Source organism: Anas platyrhynchos, chromosome 7 (genome assembly GCF_047663525.1).
Source record: "Anas platyrhynchos isolate ZD024472 breed Pekin duck chromosome 7, IASCAAS_PekinDuck_T2T, whole genome shotgun sequence".
In the NCBI taxonomy this organism is placed as follows: Eukaryota; Metazoa; Chordata; class Aves; order Anseriformes; family Anatidae; genus Anas; species Anas platyrhynchos.
The window spans coordinates 2,996,989-3,013,858 of record NC_092593.1 but is presented as its reverse complement, the minus strand read 5'-3'; the positions used below and the strand labels follow the sequence as shown (position 1 = coordinate 3,013,858).

General features: G+C 37.4%; 1 protein-coding gene across 10 annotated transcripts in view; it reads left to right on the top strand.

The window, feature by feature from the left end:
* Positions 1-16,870, top strand: part of MBD5 (methyl-CpG binding domain protein 5) — a 127,087-nt gene that overhangs the window by 65,899 nt on the left and 44,318 nt on the right. For all 10 annotated transcript variants that reach the window (XM_027458454.3, XM_027458453.3, XM_027458451.3 and 7 more), the window contains exons 3-4: positions 2,962-3,096; positions 7,761-7,952. The gene's annotated coding sequence lies outside the window, so the exon portion shown is untranslated. The remainder of the gene's footprint in view (positions 1-2,961; positions 3,097-7,760; positions 7,953-16,870) is intronic.

Here is a 16,870-nt window from a genome sequence, read left to right as displayed (position 1 = left end):
GACCACTAAGGAAAAGACATTCAGTTAATTCAGTTACTTGTTAGTTTATGCTAGTAATGACTATGTAAAGTTTTTGATTAATTATTTCTTTTTTTTTTTTTTAGTATTTCTAACAACTATTCTTCAGACAAAAGGGAGAAAAACACAAATTGGTGTTACACAGAACTAAAAATTTTTTGTTTGCATCTCCATTCTCATCAGTTTCACAGTTATCTCTATATTAAATTAAAGATCAGTGAAGGAGAAAAGTAGATTGCATTTCCATTGTGGGCTAGAAAATAGAAATGCGTGTACAACAGGTATGCAAAGTAGCTAATGGAAACGAATCACAAGTTTTGAAAATGCTGTGTAAGATGAATGAAAATAATTTTTAAATTATTCATTTAATTCTCAGATGTTGTCACAAAGCCAAAACAAATGGGATTGCATGATTATTTGAGAGAACCTCTAGTTTTCATACCTTTCGAGCCCAAAGCTCGAGCATTAACTTCATCAAAATATCAAGAAGAAGGAAGCAGAAAACATATTACTGTTTAATGTACAAAATGCGGGCAAATGCTTGCCATAGCAACCAGCAGTTAGGTAAGATGAGTGCTATGGCACACGGGCCTGCACTCCGCTTACCTCTTTATTACCCAAGGTTGTACATTGGAGTGATTTTCCTCATAGTTGGAAACTGATCTATTTGTCAATTTGATTGTTTTCGTTCGGTTTTTAAATTGCCAGGTGAAGATTGCATGTATGCTGCTTCTGAATAGGAGTGCGCACCTTTCCTGTCAAAACCAAGGCTTTCCGTAAAATAAGTCTTTTCGTATTTGTAAGATATATTATTAGTGCTTGTCACTTCCTTTATGAAGGTATCAGATTTGTAGGATTTAAAGGATTGAGACTATTGACTAAATTGATGTCTCTGATTTTCCCCTCTTGCAAATTAAAAATCCATTTCTTCTTCTTTCCTGTAAATGGAAGCAAAAAAAAACTCGATAGTATCCCTTTTTACATCTTCCCTGTTCAGAGCTGCATCCCCTTAAACGACACCATTCCCAACCTGTGAAAAATGTTGGTATGTCAGCCTTCTAGCTATGTATCACATACGTAAAACAAATATGTTGGCATGTTAGCCTTATAGCGATGTATCACAGAAGGAAAACAAACGTGTTAGTATGTTAGCCTTACAGCTTTAGCTAATTTTTAAATTAGCTTCGCTGAAAGATCTGCCTTTTCTTGTACGGCTTGTAGCTCTCATGTTTTGCAGTTCGCATGTTGCGGTGTTGGGCACTTCCCGTGCATTTTGGAAGTTATATTAACGTGGCCAGCTTGCTCTGGTACAAAAGAGCAGTACGCTTGTAACAGGCCATGTGCTTGTGCAAAGATGCCTTTCTTGTTTGCTTAGGTCATCTGTTTTATGTTTTAGTTTCATTTTCTCCAGCTACCATGTCTAGGAAATATTTGGATAATATACGTGAACGCTAGTCAGTAATGAAACCAGATTATCCATTTCCAGCAGCTTTAGGATGGCTCCCATCAGGTACTCAGAACACATTTTTAGGCATCCTTACCTACTTTTCAGTATTAAACAGTTAAAATTTAGAATTAAGATCACATATTTGGAATATGCAGACAGCTAACTATCACTTAAACGATGAAATAATATACCAGAGCCCTACTGTGAAACCCAGGGAAGGAGAAGACATTCTCAGTAGCGCAGTATTTTAAAGTAAAATGACTTAGGAAACGCATCGGATTTCCCTGGCTTTCCGTCCCTGCGTGCTGCTCCTTCCCGCAGCCAGCACCAGCGTGCCTCCAGCCCCAGAGATTAGGGCACCGATCTAGGTTAAGACTAATCCGGCAGAAATACACAAATCGGCTCCCTTATCTGATTCTCTGGAGCATCCGTAGCGGGCGAAGAGAGGGAGCAGGATCTGCAGCAGGAGGAGCCGCCTTGCGGAGGCCGGGCTGTGCCCTCCAACGGGTAAGGAGCTACCCGCTGCTGGGGATTTCCTGCTCCGCAGCATTCCAGAAAATGAAGAAAATGGGGAAAGAAAGATGGTGTCCAACACCTGCCGTGGTGCTGACAGAGCCCAGATGTAATCCAGATCTTCAGGATGGATGGATTGGAGCTTCCAGATCTGCGCTGGGGAAGCCTGAAGATGCTGTGACCCATCTTGTTTGTCCAAGCACAGTCACACAGAGATAGTGTCACCACCTCTTTATGCTGGTTTTAAGAATAAAGTTGAGTAAACGGCCATGGTTAGGCTGAGCTTGTGACTTTCAGTCATGCTCAAGTCACAGAATTCTCTGTAGCTGTTTGTTGCAGGGAAAAAAAAAAAAAAAGAAACAGGAAAATGCCTGCAAATCTGAAATCTACATTCCATTGTATCCAAGCTACCCTGTTATTTTAATGATAATTTTTATATGTGTGAGCATGTGCGTGCATATATATGTATATAAATAAGATGTTAATTACAAACACTTGGTGTCATCTTAACAGTTCTAGGTTTTTGAAGTTTTGGGGGTAGATCTTCTCAAGAACATCAAATATTAAGTCCATTTATCCATTCTGCAATGACATAGATGCTGTTTCTTTAGCTTTAGATTCTGTGGAAGTGTAACACACTGGAGGATAGAGCCAGTCCGCCCTTCCCTTGGACACCAGTCTATTCTTGTGGTTTTGCATTTTATGGTCGGTGAAGAGGGTATCTGAGAATACAGGTGTGTTTCAGACCAGGTTAGATTCATTTATTTTGAATCAGACTTCGGACTCTACCTTTCTTCACTGACTACTGAGGGAGCCTATGTAAACTAACTCATTTTGTTCCGTGTTTGCCTTTGTGACTGTCCCCATGGTTTTTGTGTGGTGAAGCAGTCTGTTAGAGAAGCCATGCAGCCTGTATTGAGTACAGGTATACTTTGTCTTTCTGCAGATCTTGTTTTATTAAAACATATTTTATTTTATTGTAGGAAGAAGAGACTTAATCACAGCATAACAGGCAGAGAAACATAAAGGCTTGAAGAAACAATACTTCACTAATTCTTTCCAAAAGTCAAGACCCACCAAAATCTGCTGAATTCCTCTACCAGTCTTCCGGATTTGAGGTACGTGGATTCCCTCGTTCCTACTGTTTCTCTTCCTGTGACATACGCATGGGTAGCAAACGCTGATTGAAATTTTAGAATTGTTAGAATTTTCCTCTGAAGAAACGTGTTTACATTGTACTTGTGTACTGCACACTTTGTTTCTTTGGCGTGACAGGAGGAAATGCTGGGCTTCCAGTAGGCTGATGGTATAGGCATGGTTTATCTGGTGGTGTTGGTGTTGACAAGCAGTGCCACTGCTACTAATTAATGATGTCACGTTCATTTTTGGTGTTACAGAGGATACCCAATTACTAAATAGCATTTCGTGTGACTTTACCAGTTAACAAAATAAACCCAGCTATGGAAGGTGAAATCATGCAGGATCAGATGAGATGCTTGTAACCAAGTCTCTAAGCTTCTGACAGATTTTTCCAGCATGAAGCCCATGGCTTTGGTTTAGGATACACTCTTTTGGAGGAATATTTCTCAGTTATACCACAGGGTAAATGGAAAGAAGGCATGAGAGTAAGAGAGAGCCAATAAACAAGCTGACTGCTTCGGAAGACATATAGTTAAAACGTACCTTAAAAAATGAAAGCGAACTGGCTGAGTGCCATTCTTTTTCTCTACACATTCCTGACAGCGCACAATTGAAAAGTTCCTGAGTTTGTTTCTTTTACTGGAAGATCATTTTTTGGGCATTTTTCATTTCGTTTCATGAAAAGTAGAGTGTCTTTAATTTTAGATACATCGAATACCATAGTTGTAAGAATATTGTATGTATCTTAAGAGATTAGATGGGGACAGGATTTTTTTTTAATCTGTTATCACAGACTTGTTATGTAAATAGAAAGCTCAGAAGCAAACGAGAAAGCACATTCACTGAAAAAACAGATGGCTTTTCCCCAGCAATACGTCCACCATTAGATTCCTGCAACTTGGTGAGAACTCACTGGAAAATTTATTGTTACGGATATGCATGCAATAGAAAAAATAAACATATTGCAGTCACTGTGAAAGTCCTATACTTATCTCTGAATGATAAAAATAAACTGGTCTCTTCATGCATGGCACAGTGCTGACTATTTAATAAGGGCTAGGACGGTCTGTGACAATCACTGTCTTAACATTAAATAGCAGATTTCCAGAACTGTAAGTGCTTTGTTCAGTGTAAAGTATCCATTTTTTAACAGAATAATAATAAATAAAAAAAAAAAAGAAAATCAATTCCTTACAATTTTTACGAATAATTGTTTTAATTCTTTATCATGAAACTTGATTTCTCCTAGTAAGCAAAGAAGGATCAAGAGGCTGGATAAAGAGAGAAAGAGAGCAAGACTTTCAGGAGGGGAAAAGCAATATAGAGCCTGTTGAATTAGCCACAAAAATTCTCTCGACTCACCACATAAGACCCTTTTGAGGGTCATATAAGGCACGGCAATGTGTGCTGAGTATTTGTAAAACTGTTCTCTGTGGCTAGTTAGCTATGTCTGTGATACTATTACTTTGATGCTAGTGGGTTTATAAATGAAGTAGGTATACTAGAGGTAATTTTTAACCAGCAGAAACTTGAGTTACTTCTTTGCTTACACATTTCCATGTGTTCAGTACAGACAATTCTTATAATTAATGAATTGTTACTATTTTATTCAGATACTATAAGTTAAAAACCAGGTGATTTATTTGAATTCATTTTAGTAATTCTGTTCTGTCGATTTTGTGAGGCCTCTTTTTGTGAGGCTGCTTTTACTGATGCTACTTAAATCTCCAGTACTGTCCACGTGACCGGGTTATTTTAAGCCCTGGTATGACATAGGTTTCATTGTTGGGCTATTTCATCCATCTTATTGGAATTGTTTCCAGTAAATTAGTTTTACATTGTTTGCTGTGATTATGCTGAAGGGAAGGCCTTTACAGCAACATCTCATATCAATACATTTTGATGTGTTTAAATTTCATAGTTTTACTACAGATATAATATTCTTCAGATAAAATTATTAATCTAAAATATATTTCTGTGCAAATTCTTTAATGCAAAGTTTTACCATTTTTCTGTTTGTTTTGATCCTGTAAGAGCTAGCTGTGTTACAAAGCCATGAATTCTTAGAGCATTTATCCCTCGTGTTATGAATAAGAAGAAATGGTGCTGGTTTGTTTGCTTCAAATACTCCATGCAGCTTTCATACAGAGGAAATTACGTACAGAGGAAACAAGTTAAACTTGGTCATTTCTAAAATTAGCAAAGAAATTACATTTAAATTATGCCATTTATATGTCAGATTTCGAGATTTAGAATTTGTGAGTGATTTAGAAAACATAGGCGCTCGGTTTCTTGATCAGCTCACAGCAGCAGCTCGGGCCCTTTGCTGAGAGCCCCACAACGTGAGTCCCGTGGAGGCTTCAGAGGAGAAAGCTCCGTGCCTTCCCTGCTTCGTGAGATTTGTGTCTGTCCCCCGACATCCTCCTCCTTTTGTGCGATGTCTGACTTTGAGTCTCCTTCACTGCAGCTCTCCCCATTGACTGCCCCAGTTCCTCACCCACTGCGATGCAGTAGCTTTTTCCAGTCACATCCATTACATATTTACATCCCTATGATTCCTTGCCTTTATAAAGTCACATTGTTCTGCTTTGTCTGTTTTAAGCCCTTTTAATGACAGGGAAGAGGCTTTATTTTGCTAATAGCAACAATATTAATTTTGTTATTATGTTTTATTATTTATCCTTCATTTTAATAACAGATATGGAGTGGATAATCTGGAAACAAGTAACTGCTGTCATTTTTTTTGCCAGTTTTCTTTATCTTTAGGCTTTGTAGAAACAGAAGATGGAGACGAAAGCCTGCTTTGTCTCAAATTGTTCAAAGATAACTTTTTATCTGGTTCCTGGTGCTCAGGGACTGGACTGCAGATGTTGGCCTCGTAGCCACCACCGGTGTACCTTGTTAGCATTCTAGATAAATAAAAACATTTGGTGTTAAGAACATTTAAACCCTGTCATGTTTGGAAGCATTAATTAGATGGTGCTTAAATATGAAAGGTGTCTGGGGCCCCCATCATTAAGAAATCTGAACAGTAAGAACTCAATACAACATGCATTTACAAGTTTATAGGGCCATCATCTCAAGATGATACTCGTTACAGAAGAACTCTAGGAAGTTGATCGTTTTCCTTCTAACTAGTTTGCATATGAAAAAATAAAACTGGTCCCTAAATGCTCTACTGGGTTGGTAAATGCAATGCTGGGAAAAAAAATAAATAAATTGTTACCTATTTTCACGAGATGTTGTGCCCTGACTTTGCCCTGTTAGGTGTTGATCAACTGATAAGTCAATTAAATTATGGCTACTAATGATGCCAGTAAAAGCTAAAGACCAAGTCATCACCGAGACAGCAAAAAATGGATTTGCCTATGAACTTTAAGATATTTTAAGTATGATAGTAAATGCTGTATGTGGTACTTGCTGCCAGTGCCTTTTCTGTGACTTACCTGCTTATATCCAGTCTGTGTGGCCTATCTGAAACTTTGGTTACACACTTTCTATAAATGTTTTTTTTTCTGTTAGGGGAAAAGGTTTTTTGCAAGACTTTTAGTGTGATGACAAATGTCTTTGAAAGGGATTCCAATTAAGTGATTCGTAAATCAGAGCAAATTCTCTAGGCATCCTGTAGGATTCACATATCATTGATTGGCCGTGTTGCATCCATGTGCATGGAAGGCTTTTTCAAAACACGTAAATGCTTTGACATGTAAAATCCCCTACAATTCAGAATTTGTTAAAAGTGTATTTCTGGTCTGTAATAAGGCTCTTACGTAGTCCTCAGGGTTTCAGGTATAACACTGTAAGGGCCAACATTAACTCTTGGTCATGTCTTTAACCTAATGAGCTCCAATCCATTTCACCTCTAAAAGAACTAATTAATTGACTTAAAGTCCTGCAAAGATTGTTAACTCCTTTCAGTGTCAGAGAAATTGAAGCTGTCACACTCAGAGCCTAACCAACTGTGCTCAAGTGGGGGACTGCAGGTGCATTTTGGTGTCGTTTCTGGAGGAAACGGCTCAACAGCAGCCCAGTGCTTTTATTTGTTAGTGTGATAATCCAGGTTCTCTTACAGCCCACCAGAATCTGTGTACTGGTGCAATAACTCGTAAACAACACTGGTAGAGCCTTTTACATAGCTAGGGCCATTTAGAGCAATCTTACTTTTAAGAGAATCACTGCATTTTTTTATTTTTAGATGTATGCATTTATGTGTATATATATATATATATTTTTTTTTTTCATGCAGTATTAGCTGCAGTATTGTAACTCTCTAACGTAGAAGTAGGGACTTCTTGCCCTACTTGTTGAAGGTTTTTAGCATGCATCAGGACAAGCACAGTTGTCTGAAGACACGACCTTCTTTGGATGATACGGTTTCATACTAGTTCTGTCATTATAAAAATCCATATACTCATTTTTATAGATATCTACCCATTCTTGTGGACAGTGAACCATCGTAATTTGGTAAAAGGCATCTTTTTATATCATTTCCAGTCAGAGCCAGCCTGGTGTTCTTTAAAAGCAAATATTATCTCGATTTTTGCTACAAAGTAATTGGATAAGGCCATAGAAAGCAATCAGGAGAAGTGAAATAAAAACATTTGCTTCATTCTTTAATTTACATAATGTACTGTTTCAACAGATGTAACGTGGGGTGCAGGAGTTCCTGAGCTGAGGGGTGTACTGTGACAAGGAGCCAGCCTCAATGGACATTGCCCATTATCGAGAATTAAACAGGAGAATATCTAAAGCAAAGCTGAAAGTGCATCGAGAATTGTAAGAAGCCTAAATATCCCCGAAGTAACTAGAAGCGAGACCATGAGGAATAATGTAGGTAAGTATTCCAAAGTAAATCAGGGCATTTCTGAAACTTTGGGTTTTATTCTGATCGGTTTATGCTGTGGTAGTAAAGATTGTCACAAAATGTATGTCAAGTAATATAATGCAAAAAATATGAGCCAATGGTTAAAAAAAAAAAGAACAGTAGATGTCTTTGACATTTAATGGTGCTGAAGTAGAAAAGTAAACAAGTTAGCAATTCATATCTGTATATGAGATAGTGCGCCTATACGTGGACCTTTGTGATAACAGAACAAAGAAGAAAAAGGCATTCTTGACCTAGATTTAAGAGATTTTATTGAAACAGCATATGAAGTACAGTATTTTAATGGTAAGAAAATCATTTTGTGGCAGCGTGATGCATGTGGACTACTAGTCATAATTGGTAGTAATATATTTTGACATAATTAAACAATAGAATTCCATTTATTTGTATCAGAAAATATTCAGCACCATTCTTGACCTAGATTATATTGTAGTAGCAGAGTGGAGCTGCTTTGCCCTGAGATGAAGCCTGAACTTTACAGTGAAATGTAAAATGAAATGTGCTTGTTCTTATACATTTTCATAATCAAAATATAAGGTTATACCATGTCAACAACCAGCAGATGGAGAAAAAGAACGTCCTGGGAAGCTCAAAGAACACACTAGGAAACTGAGCTATAAATAACAGGCTAATTCCATAGCTTTAAGATTGCTCCAAAGCTTTTTTAAATCCCTCCAGAAAAGACTGAAGAGATCCCTAATCTGAAGTGCCCCACTTGAAGAAATATATATGTTTTTCTTTTAAAATAAAGTTCTGTTAATCTACAAGAGATTGTTTGGACATCTTAAAGAGTCAGGGTAGTGTCTGTACCGTACCCATTGCTTCAAAATAAGATTTTTAAACACTTGGCTGCATTTTCATTCTTATCAGTGATTTCTTCTTCAGAGAAAATACAGAATTCTGTCTGATCGTCTCTGAACCGATATGTGCAGTATTCACACAGAATACTTGATGTTCACGACTCATTTTGAATCTCTATTTGTTTTAGAGAGCTGTCCCGTTCGGTAGCAGAATCTAACAGAAGAGCAATCTACTTAGGTCGGATTTTGTGAAAATTTGAAGACCTATTGATATTTTTTTCCTTTTTCTTTTCTTTCTTTCCTTAAATCGTACCTCTGGAATATAACATTGTGGCTATATTCAGAAATACTTGTTTTTTTCTGACTTACATGCTTAATACTATAAATTCTTGAAAGCAGGCTTTAAGATTTCGTGGAATATTTCCTAGGACACGCGTCCAAGTACTGACAGATAGACTTCGTGCCACTGAGGTCATCAGATCCAGCCCTGCTCAGAGCAGGGCCAACTTCAAAAGGGTTCCCCCAAGCTTTGTCAACTTGAGATTTGCACGTCTCCAGGTTTGAGTTGAGTTTGAAGGCTGCAATAAAGTCTTCCTTCATCTCTTCTTGAGCATGTCCTTCTATAACGACTCCTTCGCTCCTTAAAAATGTCTTTTACTTTTCTGCACTAATGTTTTGCTTCAAAAAGGCTTTTAAAATAATACCTTTTTAAAAAAACTTCTGAGTTTCTCTTGTATGTTCCCTCGACAAGAGAAAAATGATTGGAGAGCTTGGAAAAAAATAAAGATCACAAATAGTCATTCCTAAAATGCGGGGAATTTTTACAAACAAGAGTCATACGTGAGGCTCTGCAAGTATTCACCATCAGTGAAATATTAGAATGTATTTTGCAGTACTGAACACAGCCCTTTAAAGAAAATTTCTATTTGTTAGAAGAAGGCAAAGCAGAGCAACAAACTAGTGGCAAATCTCGAAAGCAGGACTGATAAAAAGCAGCAGAAAGAATTAGATTGTAGGAAGAAAAGAGAAAGAACCCTGTAGGATGGACAAAAGGCTTTTAAAAAAAAATTAAGAGTTTTATAAAAGCAATGGTAGCAGTTGCTCTGTAGATTTAAAAAATAATAATTTGCACCAAGGCTTTATTTAGACTAGGCATAAAGATAAAACAGTCCAAGTTCTTCTTTTTCATACCTGACTGCAAATATGGATGAAAAACTGAGATACTTTGCCTGTAGCTTCCATGAAATCTGACTGGATTTTTTTTTTATGCCTAACGAAGCAGCTTTTGGAGCTGATCTTGGGAAGTGTGACCTTCATTCACTGCCAGTGGGCTGACCAGGTTTGCTCACCCAAGATGCTCAGTTTGTGCAGTTCTGTTGACTTAATTGTGGAATGAGATTTGTTTTATTTTCCTGAGAACTTCTTCTATTACAGAAAATCTGCTTTAAGTTACATAGTTTAAGGTATATGGTATTCACAGTATTTAGTTACAGCACTTTTAAGAAAAAAAAAAGTTTTTCTTCGATAAAATGCTTTGAAAAGTCCGTATTTAAAACGGACTGAAATTGAGGTTCAGCAACCCTTCAGTGGTTGTCATTCATTTCCTTGAATTCAAGCGGCCACTGAGATAGTGTGCCCAAGCGTCTCGTAAGAAATAAAGACATTTTTTAAAATGCTGGAAGCTATCTGCAGCTTGAAATTCACGTTTCTTAGATTTTTCTGCCAAGAGTTCGTGGCTTTTGTTCGTGATGCTGATGGCTTTGTTTGTTTATAGATGGGTTGGGTTTATTTGTGTGACAGAATATATTTATGTTACCAAATGAAATTCTTTTAATCAAGGTCTAAACATGTTGTAATTAAGAGCTGACTAAAGAATTCTTTGCCTACATGCCTTCCAGTAGCTCCCTTTTTGGAGGATGATGCCAGAATATGTTAAATACCTATGTTATGGACCCGCCTTCTGCGTTTCCACGGACTTTGAACATTTTTCAAGCTTATTCAGAGGATAAAGGCCTGTTTGAGTTCTAACTGGGGATCTGACACAACACGTTGCCCTCTGTTTGGGATGAAGCAGTGCACTTTCTGGATTCTCCTCTTTAATGGAGATTTGCTCTTAAACTCCCGGGTGTAGCGCATCCTTACGGGGACATGTGGTTTTGAATTCTGGCTGCCTGGGGTCCTTCACCCTCCTTTTTGTTTGCTCTGCTTTGATGAGCTGGCGCAGTGCTCTTCTCAAGCCTGAATGTGATTCACCCTTTTGTTTAGTTCTTTCTGAAGAGACTGAAACCTTTTTTTTTTTTTTTTTTTGTCTAGCTTAGGGTTTGTGCAGTTTATTGTACATGTAGTAAAATCCGGCTTTGTTGTTCACCAAGTGAGCCCTGGATAGCTGGCAGGGCACAGCATCCTTGCCTCGTGTCTTGCTCTGCCCTAAACCTAATGATGTTGGGAAGAGATGCAATACCCGTCTTTTGTAGTGTTAAACTGTTTGGGACTGGTGAGTAATCGTGCTTCCAGGAAGCCTTTGAGGTTCTGTTCAGTACCTAAACCACTCACTATGGTTTTGCGGAGGGGGAAGGAGGGTGTTTATGGAAAAACCTCTTACATGAAGTATGCTCGACAGCCTAATATCCTTTTGTAGAGGCACAGCATAGTGGCTTTTGTTGATACAAGTCCACATAGCCAAAGGTTCTCAGCAGCAGCAAAAGAATTTGCTTTTAGAAGCCCAAAAGTCTGTTGTGCCTAAAGTAAGGTCCTTTAGAGACTTACTGACAATGCCCAGACTTTTGTCGTAGGTTACAGCCTGGCAACCTAGAAGCTGCATGTTCCCCATCTCGGCGTCCTAAAATATCTAAAATCTAGATTTTAGCATAATGCAATGGCAAAACTCTTGCTTGGAAAGTTTCACGACACCTGTACTAAGTAGAGAATAGAATCGAATGCTTTTTATTATCATAAAAACAAATGTCTCGTTTTCTAGGAGCCAGACTGGTCTTCACAGTTAATGGGATAATGCAATTTATCCTTATTAAGGTGTCAGCGTGAATACGTCTGATAATTGTTCTGTAAAATTTCAACCAAAAAATATACCGACATTAAGATGTTGATACTTGGCTCATCTTAGCAGGCTAAATATACCTTGCCATTCTTAAATGTAAATCTGAGCATAGGGGATGGTAAGCCTATGAGTCAGAATCCCTAATAGAGCAGCCTGGGGAGGATAGACACAGATACGGGGTGTTCCCATCTCTCCCTGGGACAGCAAGACAGGAAAGAGGTTTTTGAGTCACAAAATACAAAATATTATTGGAAACTAATGGCATGTGCACACTGTTGCTGAAATACAAAGTGAACTTTAATAGAGTGCTTTATGAAAGAAAAAAATGAAGTTGTATATTAATGTTTTCTTAAACATTAGTTTGTCTTTTCTATGCTTATGCTGGGTTTTCTGGAACTGTGCGCAAAATGCCAAGTGCAAACAGGTCTTCATTGCAGAATTTCAAAGAAATCTCTCCAATTAGATGTTTGTAAATTTGAAGGAATGACGAAGACATTTAACACTGAACTCTGAGCATCACAGGAGGACCATATAGCTTATCTTCACCTTCAACTGATTCTTTGTTTTTCAGCTTGGAGTGAACAAGATGATAATATCCACCTTAAATCTAATGCTTAACGAGGAAAAAGGTCAGGCTTGCTTTTATTAAAAAAAAAAATCCTGTATCTTTCTCTATATTAGTATATTAAAAAGTACTTCAAATTTGTATTAATTCATATTTATTAGATAACAAACCACATGTAAGGTTTTAATATTAGGGTAAGAAAGTGTATTTTTAAATTGAGTGGTGCAGTCGTGAAAGCGTTGACTCAGACTAGCGTATGTAGAAAAAGAAGCTATATAAGGAAAGGTCATGTACACAAATCTTCATAGAGATTCACTTCAAAAATTATTAAGCTTATAATTAATGCACCTCTTGTATATCAATAAAGAAATATTTGTCACAATTTTCATGGAGCGAAAGCATTTAAAAGGATTAAAATCACCCACTATTTTTTTCTGTAAATATCCTTAAACTTCTGAGTGCTCTTTTAGAAAACAGAGGAAGTCTTTTAATACTGTCTATCTCATAAATAAAACAGTGGGGCCAAATTCTCCAAATACTTACACATTCAATTAGTATATCATTGAAAGACAGTGAGTAATAATCCACTAATGCTAGAAGGAGATTCATATATCAAATCGTACAGGTTTGTAGCACACCAGATTTCAGAGAGGCAGCCGAAGCTTTCAGGCACTATTATGTTTATGCCAGATAATGCTGTAGTTTGCATTAAGGTGTCAGAATAGCTGATTTTTATGCTATCATATTTTTTTAATATCTTAAGAGTGTTTTCATGAGGGAAATTGCTGAGTAGAGATTCATACTTCAGTAAACAATTTTAAAAATGGCATTTGGAGAAAAATTCCATGTGTCTAAAAATAGTGCAGTCATCTGACTTACTACTTGGAAACAAAAGCATAATTTACAGGTTTAATTTGCAATCCTACTATGTTCTGACATTCTCTTGCAAGAAACTTGGTCTGAATTATTCAGATGATTTAAATATTGCTGTGTCCTGAACTTCAAGTGTCTAATACAAAGTAAGTTTATCTAGTTTATTGAAACCGCTGCATTTAAGATATGGGAGCATAATTTTCATTTTTACCATTTATCGCTGTATTTTTGATGTCACATTGCACAGTCACTGGAGACTGGGGCTAATCTGGATAATTATAGTGCCAGCAGCTCAAAGTCTTTCACCATATTTTCAGCAGTCATATTTTTTCCCTTTTTTTTTTTTGACTGCAAATCTAAAAATCAAATTGAATTTTCATGTTCGGGATTTGAAATGTTTATTTTTAAATATAAATATTTTTAATTAACTTTTTTATAGATGCCTATTTCCCTATTAAGCAGTAAATAAGTAACATATAGCAAAGCTATCAACTAGAACTGAACTTACATTTATTACCTGCTTATTTTCTGTTTTTTTTTATTTTAAATAGCCTAAGAATGTTCTGTATCAGATGTTCCTGAAACTCACGTAATCTTCATTATAAAAACTGTTATAAAAATACATATAATAACTTCAGATTATTTTGGATCCTGAAACAAGGAGATTGAAAGAACAAAGTTGTTTGTTGCTCATGTTCTCAGATCTCCTTTTGAAGTGATTTTAACTTTGGCCAGAAACGTTAAAATCTTTGTAGCTCTATCATTTGATAATAATCAATGTGCTGCCATTAGAGCTTTGAGTTTGTTAGTTTTAAATTCCATATTATTTTGTATGACAAATGAAGATGTCTACAGTAGTAATTTTCTAATGAATGTGCATCATGTTAGTGAGAGAGATCCCGCTGTGACAGAGCACATTTTTCTATTTTAATATCCTATTTTGTTGTGGCAGTTGCTCTTGAAAGGTCTGAATTCTCATTTGTAGACACATTTGAAGTCATCTTTTTTCTTGTTTAGGGGCCTGTTATGCTGCTCACCTTCCATGCTAGACTCTTCTAGAGCTTAATAGTTTGTAGGGAGCTCACAGGATGTCAGCCAGCGTAGAAAAATGTCTGCGTTATAAGCATGAAAGATTCCAAAACGCTAAAAGCTGGAGAAGAATTGCATTGACGAAATCAAAATATTGTACACTCTGACTTTTCTGTGGCAAGATAGGTTTGGAGAGTGAAATTCTTTTCCAAATAAAGCAAAAAGGGGACCCCAAAAAATGGTGTTCACAGTTGCAAAACCGATACGTTAAGTGTGTGTGTGAAGAGAGAAGAAAAAGGACTGAAGAAAAGCTGTTCAGAAAAATAGTTCTGATAGTACGATTTCTTCTTACATGATAGATTGCTTAGTCCTTTAAAATCCTCAGTCAGGAACCATGCCGTGCAAGTCCTCTCTTTTACCTGTTGCCTTGCTTCAGAATATAGAGAAGTAACTTGTTTGATTGGGATAGCTGGAGCTTTATGGCTGCGCATTGAAACCAACCACTAGGAAGTAAATGTATGAATGACTTCTGGTCCCATCATGTCACCCCCAAAATTGAGTCTGGGTTTACTTTTTCTGGATTTGTACTTGCTGAAGCTGGACGTGTTTTTCATTATATGAGTTCCTCTTTAGAGTGGCAAAATGGACTGGTGTAATAATATTTCTTCCCTTTCTCCTATTAGCATATAGGTTAGTAATATTCTGCTTCATCATATTCCCTAAGAAGTTTTTGTTGGTGGTGGTGACGTGATATACTCCTCTTCTGAATAACGGGGCTATTTTGTATTGCTTGTGTTCATACCCAATATTAGTTTTAATTTTAGAAATAAAAAAAATGTGAATGCTTACATTATTTTGACAGTGAAGTAGGACTATCTCACGTGCACCCAGTTCTGACCTATTTCGCTTGTAGAGAAAGAAATTAATGTGGTGGAAGGCCTGAAAGCATTATGACTGCTGTATCTTTGTCTAGGCTCTATTAAGTGCCCATTGTATTTATTAAGTTCTTCTTGAATAGGCAGAGCCGAGGTTTGAAAAGAAAATCGTTCTGTTGCCAGCCATCTTCTTTGATTGTCTTGTAGCTCAGTTTTGCTTTTTTGTTGAAATGCTTTCCGAGCTGCTAGATACACGTGTAAGGCAGAGGAAGTCACCCCTCCCTCGGCAGGACCTGCTTTCTCCTGCTTCCAGTGGAAGTGAAAGCCTCAGCTCCCAGCTCTGGGAGTTACACCGAGAGATGTGTTAGAAGGCAGGTACACCTTGAGAAAGTTTCAGGTTTTGTTATTACGCTTGCACTAAATAATGGATGCTAAAAGAATTGTGCTCCTAGCCAATTCAGCTGTTGCCTTGGACAACTCTAATGGCACAGCTAAGCCTCAGAAGCTGAGGGTATGTTACAACTCAGTGGACTCAACATTTTACCTGCACTCTGAGCCCTGGCAGCACGGATATCTCTCTGTGCAAGGGCTACAGCTTCTGGGGAGTTAACAGCGTGCTGGTCCCAAATACTTCAAAGAAAAAGGCTCATGTCGTGTGCTGTTCATGATCAGCTAGAACCATGAACATACGTCACGCTTTCTCCATGAGAACCCTTCCCCTATTTGTCCATGATACAGCAGGAAATTGTTTTTTCCTGTAAATTCCTAGGTAGTAGGCCTGAAGGGGCTGCTTTGATCATCAGCTCTGGCAGTGTAAGGAAGCAAATCCAGCAGGGCTGTGCGCGTCCACATGCTGGTCAGCAAGTCTGGTAAAGCTTATGGAGTGGGGATGCAAGTGCGGTGGTCTGGGCTTTGGAAGATATTTGCTATTTATGAGGGAATCCATCCAACTAGGTGTCATGTTCTAGAGTGGTTAACCCTAAAAAAATGTACAGCCTCAGCACTAGCATAAGCTAGGATTACTTAAGCCTTGTTGGAGTATGCGATGAAGCCATCCTTGAAGCTCAGATAGCATTCTACCAAAGGTAGTTGGGTGGTAGCAACAGGTTCAGCACCAGGGCAATTTAAAATGCATCATTTCAATTAAGTCATTCAGTGCAAAACAATTTTCTGGTAGCTTCAATGGAACTCCATTTGTGAGTAAGATGAAGGTACCTTGCTCAAGTCAGAGGCCAGGAAATATCACGTATACTGCAGTGTTACAGACCTAGGTACCGATACAAAAAGATAAGGTTGAAGGAAGAAAGGTTTCCTTTGTACATAAGGTACATTTGTTTGTTGAGTCACTCACATAAAAAAATAGAGCTTCATAAAGTATTAAATTCTAATTAGCCAAGAGAAAGCTTCTTTTCAAAATGTAAAAACATTCTCAAAAAGTGATGAAACATTTGTACCTAATTAAATGACACACGAGAATCCTAATGCCTTTGATAGACTTAAACAGATTAGTAATTAGCAAACGATAACTAAATAAAACCTCATTTTAACCCTGCCTAGTTTGAAAACAATGCTTTTTAAGACGCTAAAAATTCCTGGTAGTTCTAAAACCCCAAGACTGTGATGTGAGGCATTTCCAGTTCTGAACGTATTTTGTAGGTTTTTCTACAGAA